The sequence below is a fragment of the Sorex araneus genome, chromosome 2, assembly GCF_027595985.1.
Source record: "Sorex araneus isolate mSorAra2 chromosome 2, mSorAra2.pri, whole genome shotgun sequence".
Classification (NCBI taxonomy): Eukaryota; Metazoa; Chordata; class Mammalia; order Eulipotyphla; family Soricidae; genus Sorex; species Sorex araneus.
Genome location: NC_073303.1, coordinates 333,459,641 through 333,478,664, shown reverse-complemented (window position 1 = coordinate 333,478,664; position 19,024 = coordinate 333,459,641).

Below are 19,024 nucleotides of genomic sequence, written 5' to 3'. Positions count from 1 at the left end.
CTGCCAAGAGTAATTCCTAAGAGCAGAGCCAGAAGTAATTTCCCCCTGAGCATCTTTAAGGGATAAAAAGCACTGCTTGGAAATTACTACTGTTTCTGTGCCCAGAGTCACTCTGGAAGTACCCAGGCAACCAGGTGATACCAAAAGCAAACCTGGGCTTCCCACATTGAATTATTTCTCTGGCCCTTCATCTTTGGGGAGGTATGGAAAGGGGTTGTTAGGGCCATACCTGGCAGTGCTGGGGTTGGCTTCCAGCTCTGCGCTTGGGGGTCACTCCCTAAGGTGCTTACGGACATGTAGTCGAGGCATGCAGGGTAAGAACTTTGACCCCTGTACTATAGTGTCTCTGTATTTGTTAAATAGATACGCGGACGTGAGATTGCTGGATCATATGCTTTAATTTTTAAAATAAATTTCATACTATTTTCCAATACAGTTGTCCAGATTTATATCCTAACCAGCATTGTTTAGCTTTTGGTTTTATTTGTTTGTTTGTTTGTTTGTTTGTTTGTTTTGAGCTCGCTTTTAAGTCTCTGGATGTTGGCTGTTGATGGGATTACACACACCTGGGTTCCTCTGCCGGTACCTTCATGCGTGAGGCCCGTCCGAACCTGTGGAGAGGGGCCTCGAGCATGGCTGTAGCAAGCTCCCAGAAGAGAGAGATGCAGAGTCTCTTGCCCGCACACCTCGCTGTCCTCCCCAGGGCCCCTCGGAGGGGATTGTCTCCAGCTTCCCTTCCCTCCCCACCACGAGCAGAGCTCCCGGCAGCCAAAGACCACTGGAGCCATGGATTTGCTTACCTTCCCATTAGGCAGCTCTAATGACTAGTAGTATCCAAAGGAAAAGTAACCGATTTTAACAGTTCCCAACAAATTGTAATGTCCAGGATTTTTTGCAATTCAGAATAAATCGTTTTATTTTATTTTTTAAATTAAATTAAATTAAATTTATTTATTTTTTGCTTTTGGGTCACACCTGGCAATGCACAGGAGTTACTCCTGGCTCATGCACTCAGGAATTACTCCTGACAGTGCTGGGGAGACCATACGGGATGCCAGGAATCGAACCCAGGTTGACTGCGTGCAAGGCAAACACCCTACCCGCTGTGCTATTGCTCCGTCCTGAATAAATCATTTTAGATAAATGGGAGATTCTGTAGTTTAAATCTAAGGTCATTATAAAAAATTTATCTCAGCTTGAGATACAAATATTTGTGGGGCTGGAGCAATAGTACAGCGGGTAGGGCATTTGCCTTGCATGTGGCCGACCCGGGTTCGATTCCCAGCATCCCATATGGTCCTCTGAGCACTGCCAGGGGTGATTCCTGAGTGCAGAGCCAGAAGTAACCCCTGTGCATTGCCAGGTGCGACCCAAAAAGAAAAAAAAAGGGATACAAATATTTGTAATTTAAGCCTGCAAAAAGTTTCTGCTTTAACAACTATTACTGTTGTTTCCAAATAATAGATTATAATGGGTGAATGCATCTATAATAATTAGCCAAAGAATAATAGTCCTGTTGATAGTTTTTTCCATTAAGTGATATCTCTCTCCTTTTTCTTTTTTTCTTTTTGGCTCACACCCAGCGATGCACAGGGGTTACTCCTGGCTCATGCACTCAGGAATCACTCCTGGCAGTGCTAGGGGACCATATGGAATGCTGGGAATCGAACCCGGGTCGGCTGCGTGCAAGGCAAACACCCAACCCACTGTGCTATCGCTCCAACCCCGATATATCTTCTTAAAGAAATATCATGCCATCCATATGCAACTGAAACTGGTTTTTTGTTTATATGTTGGATTCATATTTTGGACAAATTGGGGTAAATAAAATGTATCACTAAATTTTTTATGAAATACAAAAAATAAAATGGGCTGAAGCATTGGTTCAGTAGGTAAGGCACTTGCTTGTACATGCTGGACAAAGGTGTTATCCCTGGAACCACATACAGTCCTCCAAGCCCACCAGAAATGACTCTGAGCATGGAGCCAGGAGTGAGCCCTGAGTACCACCAACTATGGCCCCAAAACAAAATAAATTAAAAAATTTAAAAAACAAATGGAAGTAAATAATTTTTGGAGCAGTTCCAGGAGAGACATAAAAAAACTGTGCTGGACACATCCAAAAGAACAAAAGCAACCAGTGTTGGGGTAGATGTGGGGATAAAGGGACTCTCCTTCATTATTGGTGGGAATGCCAACTGGTACAGCCTTTTTGGAAAACAATGTGGATATTTCTCACATGAAATTAGAAATTTAGCTCCCATTTGACTCAGCAATTCCACTTCTGGGAATATACCCTGGGGGCCCAAAAAACACACAGCAGAAACATCATCTGCACTCCTATGTTCATTGCAGCACTACTCACCATAGCCAGAATCTGGAAACAACCTGAATGCCCAAGAACAGATGAATGGATAAAGAAACTATGGCACGTCTACACAGTGGAATACTATGCAGCTGTCAGTAACAATGAAATCATGAAATTTGCCTATAAATGGCTGGACATGGAGAGGATCATGCTGAGTGAAATGAGAAGGGAGAGGTACAGATTTATAAAGGGACTGCATTTATTTGTGGTATATATATGTGTGTGTATATATATATTTGAAGACTAATATCCATGGCCAGGGAAAACAGGGGTTAGGAGGACTGGTCAATGTTTAGAATTAAACACAAGTATGTGTGGGGTTGAGGGTAGGTAAGATAGAGAAGAGACTGCTATGACATTGATAGCTGGGAGTGATCAAGCTGGACAAGATCTGAGGGTAAAAAATAGGTAAGGGATATTCTTTATCACCTTTCATTATCAATATTGCAAATTACAAGCCACAATGCCCGAAAGGAGAGAGAGAGAGAGATATGCTTGCCATAGAGGCAGGCAAGGGGTGGGGGTTGGGGGGTGATGGGAGGGAACCTGGGGACAATAGTGCTGGGAAATGTACACTGGTGTTAAAATACTGTGTGACTGAAATCCAATCGTGAACAGCTTTGTAATGGTCTATCTCACAGTGATTCAGTTAAAAAGTTATAAAAAATAAAAATTAGTGTAAGCTTCAGGGGGTGGGGGAACCATGCTCGAAATCAGTCCCAGTAATGACATTATCTAATCCAGGACAATGTAGCAACATTCTGGAGAAATTCTACAAAATTTCTCATCTGTAGAATAGAGGTGGCAATTGTCACTTTCTTCTTGCTCTATAATGATGTTTTCAGGATAAGTGAGATACCCAAAGGTGCCTGGGATTTTTTTGCAGAATGAGCTCAAACAAGCAGGAGGTGTTTATTAATATTATTATTATTATTATTATTATTTCTTTTACAAGAAGTGGATCTTGAGCAGTATATAAGTCAGTAAATCAACAAAGCATGTACAAAGAGGATGACAAAAAATAACTAGAAAAATAATGACTCTAAGGGGCCAGGAGCTGGCTTACTATGGCCACTCAGCTCTCTGAGATCCCAGCACAGGCAGTATCCAGCTGCACTTCGACCTCATCTGAAGAGAGCACCCTGTTTCACCCGTCCATAAGCAGCACAACTGAAATGATTTTGCCTAGACTCTAGAAAGCATGCCTGCATACAGCACAACAAAAGGAATCCGACCTCTTAGGAGCACTGAGGCCAAAAAATGCAAGCAGGGCAGACTGATGTGCAACTCCTGGTGAGAACCACAATCAAATGTGCACCATAGTCCAGCACAAATGTGGTCTTTGGTCACTGCAACAGCATCACGGGCTGAGGCTGAGGATTAAATCCAGGCATGCATCTTACCAAGCCACATCCCTGGTCCATGAGTTATTGTGTTAAATATTATGTGGAAGAGTTAAAGCAAGTGTGGATGTGCAAGAGGGCACTTGGCGTTTGCAATTGCAAGTTGACAAAAGTAGAAAAATCTTCCCCTGAGAAGAGAAATTGAAGCTAGGTCTTCCCTGCACCATCAATCACTTCAGAGCCATACTGAAAAATGAGGAGATGCTATTCTCCTTCGAAGGAGAAATAAATTGTGCACCCTTTTAAAGGTCCCCTTGCATTTGAAGTGTCTTTTTTTCACCTTTCTTCCAATAAGAAATGAGGGTCCCTTCCCTCTAATTCAAATTCCTTCTGTAACATTTTAAGTTAATGATCGTACAGGGATCCTTTCTGATGGATTCCTGTCCCAGGTACTAAGAAGCAAGTCTTGAGAGGACGATTCCCAACCCCCCCCACACCGCTCCGCCCCTGCCACCCAGCCATGTACTACTAATAATAGGGTTGATACCCCAGCAGAGCAGATCAAAGAAGTTCAACTGCCCTTAACTTGTCCACATACCCTTCAGCTGAATCTCTAATGGCTACCAGCCCTGGTAACTATTTTTTTTAGCAAAGGAGCATAGACAACCCTCTTACCAACTTTGAAAAACACTCCTGGCTCAAAACCTTTAGGGTCTTTGGTCATAGTATCACCCAGAATCAATAGGATATAGCCTGGCCTCAAGGCTTCTCTCTGCTCAGAATCACTGATTTCATCACTGAGATGTAATTCCTCAAATCTGTGGCCCCCTGAGCACCACCAGTAGTGACCTCTGAGCACAGAGTCTATAGAAAGCCCAGAGCAGCACTGGGTATGCCCTTTTTCCACCTCCAAAAGAACTGAGTTGTAAGATCAATTTAAATAAGCAGTTTTCCAAAGAAAACATACAGATGGCCAAGAGGCACCTGAAAAAAATTTCAACTTCACATATTATTAGGGAAATGAGAATCAAAACTCCAATGAGATATCACTTCACACTTGTGAGAACGGTCTGTGTTAAAGACTAGAAACAATGTTCAGTGTTTGGGGTATGGAGAAAATGTAACTCTTACCCTGCCGGTGAGAATGTAAATTGGTATAGCCATATGAAAACTGGCCTATGGGACCTGAGAGATAGTACAGCGAGTAGGGCTCTTGTCTTGCATGCAGTCAGCCTAGGTTGCATATGGTCCCTGAGCCCACCTGGAGTGATTCCTGAGTGCAGAGCCAGAAGTAACCCCCCATTTTTTAAAAAAGAAAATTTATTTATAAATTCCTGTAAACATTAAAAATATAAAGTACTATATGAGCCAGAAGTACCATTCTGAAGTGTGAGTGGAAAAAGTATGGTCTACTGGGGCTAGAGTGATAGCACAGCAGGTAAGGCGTTTGCCTTGTATGTGGCTGACCCGGGTTCTATTTCCAGCATCCCATATGGTCCCCCAAGCACCGCCAGGAGTAATTCCTGAGTACAGAGCCAGGAGTAACCCTTAAGCATCGCCGGGTGTGACCCAAAAAGCAACCCCCCCCCCCAAAAAAAAAGTATGGTCTATATTGTCCAATGGAAGATTACTCACTTGTTTGAAAAGATGAATCTTGACAGCATGGATGCAAATTGAAGTGATCATGAAAAGTATATCAGAAAGTGAAAGAACATTATTTAATGGTTTATCTAATATGTATAATATAAACGAAGCAAACCAAAAAAATAAAAGGAGGAAAAACTCTTAAGATTTTGAAAATATGTATAATGGTTACATTTAACCCTAAGTTTAGCTCTCCAATTGACTAGCAAAATGCATAGAACAAGATAACTGGGGCCGTTAAGGTCAGGCCAGGAGAGAGGGAGGAGAGGGGACAGAAGTCTGACCTGGTTACGGGAACAGCCCAGAACTTGGCTAGTGAGTCTGGAGAGGCTCACACACAGAGGGAGACAAGAAACTCAATTTAAGAAACTCTATTTCCAGTCTTTACAAGGTATTTTTAATCAGTGTTTAATTAATAAAATAAAAAATAATAACAATTGTCATCCCCACAGTGCACACTCTCCCCCGCAACCTGGCTTCCACTCACTGGATTCCCCCCCTCCTAATCCCAGCTTCTCTGAGTTAGTGTCATTAGCAGCCGCAGAGATATCCTTGGGGAATAAGGATACCTAGCTTGAGAATTCTTTCCTAACAAAATTAACTCTTATTAATTAATTACATCAAAATAACAATTTAATATAAATTAAGTAATATGAAAAATTATATTTAATTATAATATATTATAGTACATAACTGCATTACAATTTAATAACAATTATGATGTTATAATATTATAGCTATTTATAAATTATTGAAAAACATAAAGGATTATATTAAATTAATAATTTAACTATTAACTCTTAATTATTGGCTCTTCTTTATTTCCTTCTATTTATTAAACCTGACATTGGGTTAAGTACTACCACTATTATTACTACTGCTGCTGCTGCTGGTTATAGTACCATTACTACGATTTCTACTACTACTCCTATTGTTATTGCTGCTGTTGCTGCTGGTTAGAATACCATTACTACTATTGCTACTACTACTCCTAACTACTCCTGCTGCTATTGCTGTTGTTGCTGCTGCTACTACTGCTACTAGTACTAGATATCTGTTGAGCACTTACCATGTGCTGGGGGCCGTGGTTAATGTCACCTTAATTTGATAACTGAATTACAACATAGATATTTCTTGATTAAGATTATCTTCATTCTACACATCAGAAAACTGATGTGTAGAATACTAGTGAAGTATTAAATGGTAAAACAATAATTTAAAACAATAATTTCTAGTCTATTTCTAAAACTATGTGCCCTTTATATGTTTCGCTAAAGTAGTTTTTTCTAAATGATTTAATTTGAAGTATAATAAGTAAGACTATCTCAAATAGTGTAGAAAGTGGGCAAAATGTAGACCCCTACAAGACAAGCAAGAAAACAAAACCCACATTTTATTCCTTGAAATAGAAATATCCTAAAGGTGTGAGATCAATACTGCTGCCTCCATCCATTGATCTGACCCTTCCAGCAAAGGTCCAGCAAAGGCTGCAAGCAGGGCCCCTGGTCATCCAGCATGGCTGCAGGCTCTGGGAGTCTGGAGGCCTGAGCTGTCAGCCATAGACTGAGAACAAGATGTCAGCTGCAGACTGAGAATGTACCCTTCCCCCGCCCCCAGCAGCGATTTATCTTGTCTTCAGCTCAATCATTTGATTTGAACCAAATGATTCTAACCCTTAACTCCCAACTTACAAAATAGCCCAAGTAACACTTGTGTTATATATTACCAATGTCCTAGCCATTTGGAAGATTAAATGTAGTTCTGGGAATGTAGAAGTTTATTTCCCATACGCAGCTTCTCCCTACTAAATTACTCTCCAAAATTTATTTATGCTCATGCTAAAGACTAGAATAACATAGTTTTCTAGGACTTACTAAGTGACCAACGCTATGCTAGGAATACAAATATGGCTAAGAAAGGATTTGTGTTCTCAGAGACCAGGAAGGCCGACATATACAATCTCTATGACTAATTAGGGGGGAATGTAAATAGCTTTTAAAACACATGATTGTAACTTACAGATTGGACAAGAGTTCTGTCTTTAAAGTCAACACCTTTGCTACCTTTTCTTAGGAGATAGCCATTGCTCAGAATATTTGGAGTCCTAATTTGAGAATTAGTTTTAGAGTCTATAATTTCCTTTTAAAGTATTTTCAATGGTTGCAACATCCATCCTTAATTAAAGGTGAATTTAGGACTAGAGAGATAGTACTGGGGTTCAAGTGCTTCATTGCATGCAACTGATCCAAGTTCCACCAGCAACCACCACATGAGCAACCTTGAGCAGGCTGGAAGAGACCCCAGGACCACCCCGTCCTCTCCCATCTCAATCTGACACAAAATATAACAGACTGAAGCACATCAAAAGTATTTAAGTCTTTGAAATCATGATAATAAAAAACAAATAAAACTCACAAGGTAACCAAGTCATTATTTTGAGAACTTAAATTTGCTTTTCCTATAGAAAATGTCTCTCAAGGCAACTAAAAAGCTGGAAGAGAAATTCTCCTTATTGAAACATTTCAACTAATTAACAAGAAACAAAAGAGTTTATCACGGCCTTTCGAGTCTTAATGATTTTGGCTAGGAATGGCCATTACTGTCTATAAATATTATGAAAAGAGACAACCAGATATTATATACCAAGCAGGAGAAGTGTACCTGACTACCTATGCAGTGATCTCGAGATCTTGACTTTTAAAAATATGAATTAAAATAAGAAAGATTTCAGGGGCCAGAGAGATAGGACAGGGGTAAGGCACTTGTCTTGCACACAGGGCTCTCCCCCGTTCGCTCTCTGGCATCACATATGGTCTTTAGGACCCACAGGCCTGATCCCTGAGCACAGGACCAGGACTGAATTCTGACCACAGCACAGTGTGTCTCAACACCTTCACCTCCCTCCCACCAAATCTGAGCTTTTGCAAATTTCAAGAGGTAACTATCAATTTAAAATAGAAACCAGGGGCCGGAGCGATAGCACAGCGGGGAGGGTGTTTGCCTTGCGCGCGGCAGACCCGGGTTCGTTCCCTGGCATCCCATATGGTCCCCTGAGCACCACCAGGAGTGATTCCTGAGTGCAGAGCCAGGAGTAACCCCTGAGCATCGCTGGGTGTGACCCAAAAAGAAAAAATAAATAAATAAAATAGAAACCAGTTACCATAAACATGGTTTTGACTTGTCAAACAAAATGCCTATTAGGACATTGTGGAGGAAGATGCAAAACGATGTTGTTGGTAAAGTCTGGGCTGTGGGGACGCTCCAGGCCCTCTTCAACATCAAGCATGACTGTAAATTTGGGGCCAGGGGGAGTGGCTCCCAAGCAGCAATCAGAGGAGCCCCCACTGGCAACTCTTGGCCAATAGGCAGTGGTTCAATGGAGAGTCAGAGGATGGGATGGTTGTTGTCTGGGCCCTGGAGTGTGAGGGGATACCTGGGCTACCTCAGCGGTGCCACATTTAGTTAAACTTGGGAGGGCACGCACTTGGTGCTACAAATCAAACCAGGTTTGGGTTCTGTCTGCTGTGCTTTCTCCCAGTCCCTAAATCTTTTTGTTTGTTTGTTTGTTTGTTTGTTTTTGTTGTTTGCTCTGTGGCCACACCTGGAGATGCTCAGGGGTTACTCCTGGATCTGCACTCAAGAATTATTCCTGGTGGTGTTCAGGCGACCATAAGGAGGGCCTGGAATGAAACCTAGGTGGGTTGTGAGCCAGGTAAGTGCTCTACCCACTGTACTACTCTAGCTCTGGCCCAGCCCCACTAAATCTAATTTTTTAGGGGTCAGGGTTCTTTAGTGCTTTGACGGCTGGTGCTTGGAGGTCACTAGGACTCAGCTGGCAGTGTTGAGGCGAGCATGCAATGTGGTGTCAGGGATGGAACCCAGGGTCTACAGCAAGCCAGGCTTATAGCCCGCCCCTGCAGCCCTGTGACAATAAACTGGGGTAGGAAAGGAACTATAGAAGACTGTAAGTTAAAAGAGACAAGAAAGACATCTTGACCAATTGCAATATCTGAACATTTTAAATCTAACATTTAAAAAATTACATGTATAAGAAAATTGGGAAAATGTAATATATACTGGCTATTTGGGACTCTGCACCAGGGTGTTTTCACTCGGGGCCTCCCCAGTCGACCTCCACTACCCAACCACCGCCAAGCTCCAGGCCGCATTCTGGATGCTCCAGCCAAGCCTCACGCATGAATGAAGTCCCACTGAACCCAGATAACACAGAATTTTGTGACCTTGGACTCTGGACTCAACGGGACCGGAAACAGAGATCTTCTGCCTGCTATCCCCCTATCTCCAGTGACCCAGGGATCACACCCGTAAGCCACACTCTGCCACACCTTGCCTCCTTATTGGCCACCATCCAGATCTCAAAGGCTGCTCCTCCCAGATGGGAGTATAAAAAGAGGCCCCCATAGCCATGCCACCGGACTCCGCACCAGGCTGTTTTCACTTGGGGCGCCCCAGCCCCAGCAGCCGACCTCCACTACCCAACGGCCGCCACATTCCAGGCTGCTTTCTGGGCCGCGCAGCCGTGAAGTGGCTGCGGGACACATTATAAGACACTTCCTACTCATTTTCCATAATTATCACACCATATTTGATGGAGTTCAGACAGTAGGCAACAAATCATAGAGAGTAATATATATGTACATATATGTTATATATGTATATATATAATATATATACACATCCCTCTCGGAGAGCCCAGCAAGCTACTGAGAGTATCCCGCCCAAACAAGCAGAGCATGGCAAGCTACCCATGGTGTATTTGATATGCCAAAAACAGTAATGATAGGTTTCATTCCCTTGACCCTGAAAGAGCCTCCAATCGTTGGGAAAGACGAGTAAGAAGAGGCTGCTAAACTCTCAGACTGGGAGGAATAGAGATGTTACTGGTGCCCACTCGAGTAAATCTAGGAACAAAGGGATAACAGTGATACACTGATACTGGCTATTTAATGAGATCGCATTGCAGAGCTTGGCAAGCTACCCATGGTGTATTTGATATGCCAAAAACAGTAACAACAAGTCTCACAATGGAGATGTTACTGGTGCCTGCTCGAGCAAATCAATGAGCAACGGGATGACAGTGGTACAATGATACAGTGATTTAATGAGATTGAGCAATTATAATTTTTATATAGGCTTATGGAATTGTGGGGTTGTTTTTTAAGGAGCTCTCCTAGGAAAACAAACTTACATGTTTTTATTTCTGAAATACAGCTAGAAATGAAAAGATGTGAAGTGACTCTTTAAATGTCAAGCAAAACAAACATTTGAAAAACTTGAATAGCACTGTTTAGGTAAAATGCAGTTTTATATGCCTGATTTAAATCTACTTTGCGGGGCCGGAGCGATAGCACAGCAAGTAGGGCGTTTGCCTTGCACGCGGCCGACCCAGGTTTGATCCTTGGCATCCCATATGGTCCCCCAAGCACTGCCAGGAGTAATTCCTGAGTGCAAAGCCAGGAGTAACCCCTGAGCATTGCTGGGTGTGACCCAAAAAAAGCAAAAAAAAATAATAATAAATAAATCTACTTTGCATACAAATGAAAAAGACGTCTTTAGAAAACACAATATGGGGCTGGAGCAATAGCACAGCGGGTAGGGTATTTGCCTTGCACATGGCCGACCTAGGTTCGATTCCCAGCATCCCATATGGTCCCCTGAGCATCACCAGGGTGATTCCTGAGTGCAGAGCCAGGAGTAACCCCTGTGCATTGCTGGGTGTGACCCAAAAAGTAAAAAAAAAAAAAAAAGAAAGAAAACACAGTATGCGGGGGCAAGTATTGATCAACAAACTATTTTTCATAAGCCAAATTAAGAAAAATTAAAGAAACAGAAGCAGTTAAATTTTTGTAAAGTATGATCTCATACCTTATGTGCTGGTAGGACATGTATCTTTGAAAGAGTTCTTAAGAAGATCACTTTAATAATATACATTAAGAGTTAAAAACTTATACTTAAAAAAAGTTTAAGACTCTCTAAACCAGTCATTCCACATCTGCAAATAATTTGAACTATAGAAAAATATGCACTAAGATATTCATCACATGATTTTAAACAATATCCCTAAAATTATAATTCCTCATTCCCACAGGAGGAAAAGAGTTAACAAGTTTGGTTTTACAATAGGCATTAGAAATACATTTATGGTGAATTTTAGTAGCATTAAATATGTTTTTCCATGTTAAGTGAAAAAAAGTTGAACACAATATTTTCACAAGGTTTATAACTTGTAAATGTTTATAAGTACAGAAAGGTTTATGACTTTTTAGTAAACTACAAAAAATGTAGTTTTATTTCTATTCAGCTTCATTTTTGTTCCACATGTTTACAATCACATATTGTCTAAAAGACTATGGCAATTTTGAAATGTTGCCTCTTCCAACTCATTGTATGAAAATGATGTGCTATATGTTCACTTTAGCTCTTCAAAAACATCTTGAAAACAGTATCTTTTTGTTTGTTAAAAAGTGGACCTTTCTTGACATTTATACAAACTGAAGAGCATAAAAACATGACTTTATTGCTCAATAAATTTTCCCTAAGTGAGCACAGACATGTATGCACCTCCAAGAACAAGAACTCAAACATCACCAGCATCCAGAAGTCTCCTCAGTTCTCATCAGTCTTTACCCCACATAAAGTAGCCATTATCCTAACTTCTGTCATCATAAATAAGGACCGCCTCATACTGAAGTACTTAAGTGGAACCACACATGTTTCTTTATGTATGTTATATTTGCTTATTTTATAATTAGGATAATCATTCACATCACTCTATCTAGCAGTAGCTCTTTCATATTGCTGTATAATATTCCATTATACAAATACAACATTTCTATCTATTCTACTATTATTAGACATTTCATTGTTTAAGATTTTTTGTATTACAAATGGTTGTTAAATGAACACTTTTTATTGTGTCTTGTCTTTTGATATACATTGATATATACATTTCTGTTGGGTATGTTCTGAATGGTAAATTGCTGGCCACTTAGAGTATATTTATTTTTGGTAAATTCTGACTAAGAGTTATATACTAGAAAGAAGTGTTTGAGAATTCCAATACTCACCCTCCCCATTAACACTTGGTATTTTAGTCACTATTTTCTGTCATTTTGGCAAGATGTATGTTATTATAGTTTTGATTGTATTTCCTTTATGAGGTTAGATACATTTTCATATTTTTGCCATTTAAATTCTCTTTTTTTAAGTAGTATAGACTATAAGTCTTTTGCAGATTTTCCTAGAGTATCTTTTTTTTTAAATAAAATTGTAGGGGCCAAAGAGATGGTACAGCACTAATGCATTTATCTTATATGAGATCAACTTGGGTTTGATCTCTGGCATCCCATATGGTCCCATGAGCCCACAAGGAGTGATCCCTGAGTGCAGAGCCAGGAGTAATTCCTGAACACATCTTGGTATGGCCCCCAAACAAAAACAAAACAATTTAAATAAAATAAAATTGTAAAATCTTATGGTTTTAGAGGTCACACCCAGAAGTGCTCAAGGACTACTTTGGTTTTGTGCTCAGGGATCACTCATAGAGATGTTTGGGGGAGCAGCATAGTGCTCAAAATCAAGGCTGAACCTCTTATATGAAAGCATGTTCAGTAGCCCTTTGAGTTATTATCTCTGAACCCCAGAAACTTTGAAAGATTTTGTATTTGATACCTTTGTTAAATACTTTCATTGCAAATATTTTCCCCAAGAAAATGTGTTTTGGGGGGCCAGAGTGACAATTTATTTTGCACATGGCCAACCCGCGTTTAATCCTCAGCATTCCATATGGTCCACAGAGCCAGGAGTAAGCCCCGAGCATGGTCAGGTATAGCCTAAAAACAAAAACAAAACAAAACAACAACAACAACAAAAATGGCTTTCAATTCAGTTGAGCTTTAAAAAATCATTATGTGAGAAAGAGAGCTCACCAAATACCATTGTTGATGTTCTAATAGTGACATTTTAATTTTTAATGCCTACTATTTTCCTAAAATTTTATCTTAAAACATAGGATACAACTTCTGTACTTAAAACTAATTCTGTTATGGCTTGGCACTAGAGCACTTGCTTTTCACGTGTGAGAACTGGGTTTGATCCTTGGTACTGGAGTAGGGGCAGCCCGGAGGGTGTGTGTGGGGGAACAATCATGTTAGAATGTCATGATTAAATCAACAAATGCTAGTGATGATGAGAAAGAAGGAAAAGAACCCAGGGAACAAATTTGACTTTATCATTTGAATTATAGAAGGATCTTTGTTTCTTTCTGACTTCTTTCCTTCCTCCCGTGGTTCTGGGTACTAAATCTAGGGCTTTGCACATGGAAGACAAGCATTCTTCCACTAAGCTACTATTCTCAGTGTAGAAGGAGTTTCTATTACTATTAGGGAACCAGCATTAAAGACTTGGTCTCAGATATGGAGTGCATGCTTTGAATGCATGAGACCCAGCACAGCAAAATTCACTGTGAATAAGAATATAGTATTCCCCATATTTTACCACAAAGTCCTCAGGAGAAGACAAAGTCAATAGGTGGGAGTCTGAGAGGTGTAGCTGGTCTGTGTGGGGTTGATGGTGTTCTCCACTACCTCCCTCTTCCGAGGAGAGAGGTACACACAGTATCATCGCTCAGGGCTGGGACAGCTGCAATCTGGAAGCCTGTGAGTTACTATTTCCTGTGGGGCCAGCAGAGAGTGACAGAGAAAGGCACCAGTGGTGGGCAAGAGCCTGCTCAAGTTTGAAGTGCCTCAATAGGAGACTGATAAAATCATTGTCTTTAGGTGCTTTAGTGCTCTGGGAACACAGAACTGACTGTGAGTTCAAAAGAATTTAAATGCCACACCAGCTTTCTTTTCTGAAATGAATCAAAGGTGCAATTCTCTTTTGTTTGCTTTGGGGCCACACCAGGAAGTGCTCAGGGGTTACCACTGGTTCTGCACTCAGGAATCACTCCTGGTGGTGCTCAGAAAACCACAAGGGATGCCAGAGATTGAACTCAGGTCAGCCACATGCGAGGTAATTGCCCTATCTGCTGTACTATCTCTCTGGTCCCAACTAAAAGTGAAATTCTTTTTCTCTCCCCCATTTTGGGGTTTTGTTTTGTATTTAGGTCACAAATGGTGGTGCCCAGGGCTTACACCTGACTCTGTGCTCATGAATATAGGTGTAATTATTGAGAAGGAAACTGGTGGAAATAAAAACTGTTTGGATGTGGGGAGCCACACAGTTCTATCAGGACGACTTTAAGAACTCTCATCTGGGATCACGAAGTGGTATATATCCACAGTAGAATACTACACGGCTGTGAGGAGTGATGAAATCATGTAATTAACTGCAACATGAATGGAAAAGAAGATACTATGTTAAATAAAGTAATCCAGAAGAAGAAAAACAAGCACATACAGGATGGTATCACTTATATGTGGTATTTAGAGTAACTGGATAAGGAAATGCAATAGTTTAAGAGGTGAGGAATGATTAAATTATCCTTGACCCCAAAGTATGGGGATCAGAAGGAAAGAAATAGAGTGAAGGGGAAGGGGAGAAGAGCTAGATTAGATGCAAAGTGAGCAGGGACAAGGGGATTCAGGTACATTGATGGTGTTAAAGAATGATAAAGCTGAATCTCCAAACCACACAAATCACAGAAACAACAACAACATTGAAATAATGAGATCCAAACTTTAATAACCGAACTTAAACATTGTCAGTCAAGATGGCAGGCTGGGCCTGGGTTACCGGGAAGGGGTTGAAGAGGGAACTGGGAACGCTGATGGGAGGAAGTTGACACTGGTGGTGAAATCAGTGATGGGACATTATAAGTCAAAAACCCAATGATGAAAAACTTTGTAACTCATGGTGCTTTAATAAATAAAATGAAGAGTTTTTTTTTTGGGGGGGGTAAGTAAATGAAAGCTCATTTTGGGGCCAGAACAATAGTACAATAGGTAAGGTGTTTATCTTGCATGTGGCTGACTCTGGTTCAACCCACGGCATCCCATATGGTTCCCTGAGCCTGCCAGAAGTGATCCTTGAACTGAGAATCAAGAGCAAGCGCTGATCACTGCCAGGTGTGCTCCCCCTTCAAAAAAAAGTTCTCATCCTGCCGCTGCTTGGTCACAGGGCACTGTTCTCTTCCCATTGACAGTCCTAGACCATATTTTTATTTTATTTTTATTTTTTCCTTTGAATGGACTTGTTTCATGAGGATACATATTTTCCCCTACTATCATGACTCTGGGAACATATCCTTGAGTTAGAAAAAAAATTTAAGTAGGAATGAGAGTTTATGAAAGCTGATGCTGGGGTCCAAGTGCCACTATAGTAGGTGAGTGGGTAAGGTGTTTGCTTCACACATGGCCAACCCAGGATCAACCCCAGCACCCCCATATGGTCCCCCAAGCTGCACCAAGAGTGATATCCTAAGTACAGTGCCAGGAGTAATCCCTGAGCATCACTGAGTGTGGCAAAGAGAGAGAGGAAGGGAGAGAGCAAAGGAGGGAAGGAGGAAGGGAAGGAGGAAGAGAAGAGAGAGGGAAGAAAGCAAGCCACTGCTGACTGTGAATCGCCTCTTGACTGTAAACCAGAGAGCAGGAACAGCTGCTGGGATGATTATGGAGAGTCTTGAGCCGCGTTCCTCAGACAGCTGTGACCATAGCAGTCTGCTTCCTGACGTTTTCATGTTCTGAAGACTGAACAAATCAAAGTGCACTTTCCCCTCTGAGTGGGCTAACATTCTTGAAAGTATTCATAGTTTTGGTGTTGGTGGTGGTGGGGGAGGGGGTTCATCATATCCAGCTAGGTTGAGGGTGACTTACCATTGGGCTCAGCACTTGGGGTTGCTCTTGGGGGTACCTGGGGACAGCGCAGGGCTAGAAATTCAAGTGCTTTCCCACAGAACCACATCCAAGAATGAAGAGTTTCCTTTCGGAACCTGGATGTGTTAGCGAGCCATGCTGGTGCCTGGAGCACAGGAGCCCCACACATGACTGCCTTTGGGTGCTGCCTGGGAGTGCACAGGGCAAACACTTGGCTGGGTCTGCGTGAGGCATTCTGGGGCACTCAATGTGCTTGTCTCATTACAACCAGTTAGGGAGGTGCTCCCAAGTTCCCAGGGGAGGAGTGGCTCTCCCACCCCTTTCCCCTGGCCTCCCCTTCAGCCTGACCAAACCCTTCCTTCCTACCTCAATATTCACAAAGCCCCAGCACAGACTTAGGAAACTAGACAGTCACATGACCACAAGGCCTTGGCAACCCTTTTAGATTCCTTAGCAAAGTCCTCTCTGAAGTTTGTTTTCTTGTCTTCAATTGGGTTTTTTGTTTGTGTTTTTTTTTTCTCTTAAAAAAATAACATCTTTGCAACTGTGACAAGATCAAGTCTTGTCAATGGGACAGGTTGAGAAGCTGTTCTCTGCGTATCTCACACTCGGATTTCCCTGCACATCCTCTGATTCTAAGGAACCCGCATCTAGCAGCAGTTGAGCTAAGACACTTGTTTCCCAGGTTTTTTGATATAGTGGTATCAAAAAACCTGGGAAACAAGTTAATAGAAAGTTAATATAAAGTTAATAAATTAATAGAAAAATATGGATTTTTCTATCTTGGTGGTAACAAGACATCTGCCAAACTACAACTATTTAGTAGTCTGATGACAGATAAGCTTTGGAGTGATAACAATAACAACAATAAAAAGAAAACAAACAAAACCCCAACAATACTTGAATACCCAAAGTGACTCCCCATATATTCTACCTAGTTTTGCCTTCCCAGGCAGCTTAAGTTCTGCTTAAATTGGCCTGCCTAGAAAACCAGAGGCCTGTTTAAATTCCTATCTTCTTCTATGGACTAATCATAAAAGAAGTGCACATTAGCAACATAAAGTCTCTAGTTCTCTGGAGACTTAATTTTCCCTCTTCTTTTTCTTATCTTTTACTCTACAGAAACATGAGCCACATACATTGTTTCATAACTAGTCATCAGAGATTCTAGTAAATTCCCAGTTCCCTCTGCTTCTGATTCTCCACTCATCCCTGGGAAGTAGCTTCTGGGCTAGAGGCTCTAATGTTCATCGCTTAGAGAGAATTGCCCTTCTCTGGAAAACATCAGGGTTCCTTTTAGGCTTTGTTGTTACTTTCAGAATAATAATTAGCTAATTCCATGTCTTCACTTTGTCTTGTCTTACGTGTGTTAGAAATTCCATTATAGGGCCAAAGAGGTAGTACAGAGGTTAAGGTGCTTGCTTTGCATATAGCTGACCTTGGTTCGATCACCAGCACCATATGTCGTCTCCCAAGCACCTCCAGAGTGAACCCTAAGCAGAATCAGGAGTAAGCCCTGAGCACTGCTGTTATTTGTGCCCCGTTCCTGCCCCAAAACTTCTGGTGCCCGGTATCCTGCAGGAAGACTCTCTAGCAGAGAGGAGAGCTGGTCCTGACTTCACAGAAGACCTCAGATTGCCTTGTTTCATCAACCATGATTGGAACCCTCTACACCAGGCTACTGGTTAATTCGGGACAATTCTGTGGATTTCAGTTGTAGATCTTCTACAAAGAGCCTGTTAGCTGGAGGCCCTGATCCCGCCAATTTCTCCTCTCATTGATTCAAATTCAGAAATGTGTGGAATGTGGCTCACTGGTAGAGCACTTATTTGAGGCTCTGAGTTTGATTTTCTGACCCGTCATCCCCACCTCTAACAGAGATGAGACAAAGAAAGAAAAGAAAAGTGAAAGAAAGGAAGGAAGGAAACTTAAATGCAGGAAGAGAAAATTCAGGCTTTTACATCCATTTCCTATAGCACTCCAAGTGATCAAGTGATATACGGCTATATGACATTTATTACATAGTAGTATGTTATATGCTTTATAAGATACATATATATCTTGATATTAATGACAAAAGTCAGCTAGAGCTCTCTGCAGGGTGCAGGGAAGACAGGCACCATTTATCTCCGGAAGAGAGTGAGCCACACCCCTCTCTGAGAGAGTCTGGGGCAAGCAGGTTCCCCAGCTGCAGGCTGCATGCCCAGAGCACTCTAGACTCTGGGGCGGGGTAGGGAAGGGGCATGATGCCAGTCATCAGCCGGCACGGGGCCACCTCCAGTGTGCCCATGGCAGGCAGGAAACGACAGGAATCTCATCTCCTCACTTCTGGGCCCTGCTATCTCACCTGCTATCTTAATTGTTTAAATTTATTAATGCTTTTCTTTCCTTCACTCACATAAATCAAGGCAGCCCAAATGTTCTAGATAACTCTAGATAAAATAAGTGTGGCAGCAGTTCAGACAAGGCAGCCAAGGCACGGGAAATGCTCTCTGCACACAGGCCAACAGGGAGAGTCTGAACAGGGCAGGAAGCAGCGGGCTGCACACACGATGGTATCCACACCAGGGGAGCATCGGCCGGGCCCTTTAAATCCTCCCAGGAAATAGAAGCCATTGAAAAGATGTGCCTAAGGAGAAATCTATTTTAAAAAAATCTTTTTTTTTTTTTTTTTTTGCTTTTTGGGTCACACCTAGTGATGCACAGGGGTTACTCCTGGCTCTGCACTCAGAAATTACTTCTGGTGGTGCTCAGGGGACCATATGGGATGCTGGGAATCGAACCCGGGTCGGCCGCATGCTAGGCAAACGCCCTACCTGCTGTGCTATCGCTCC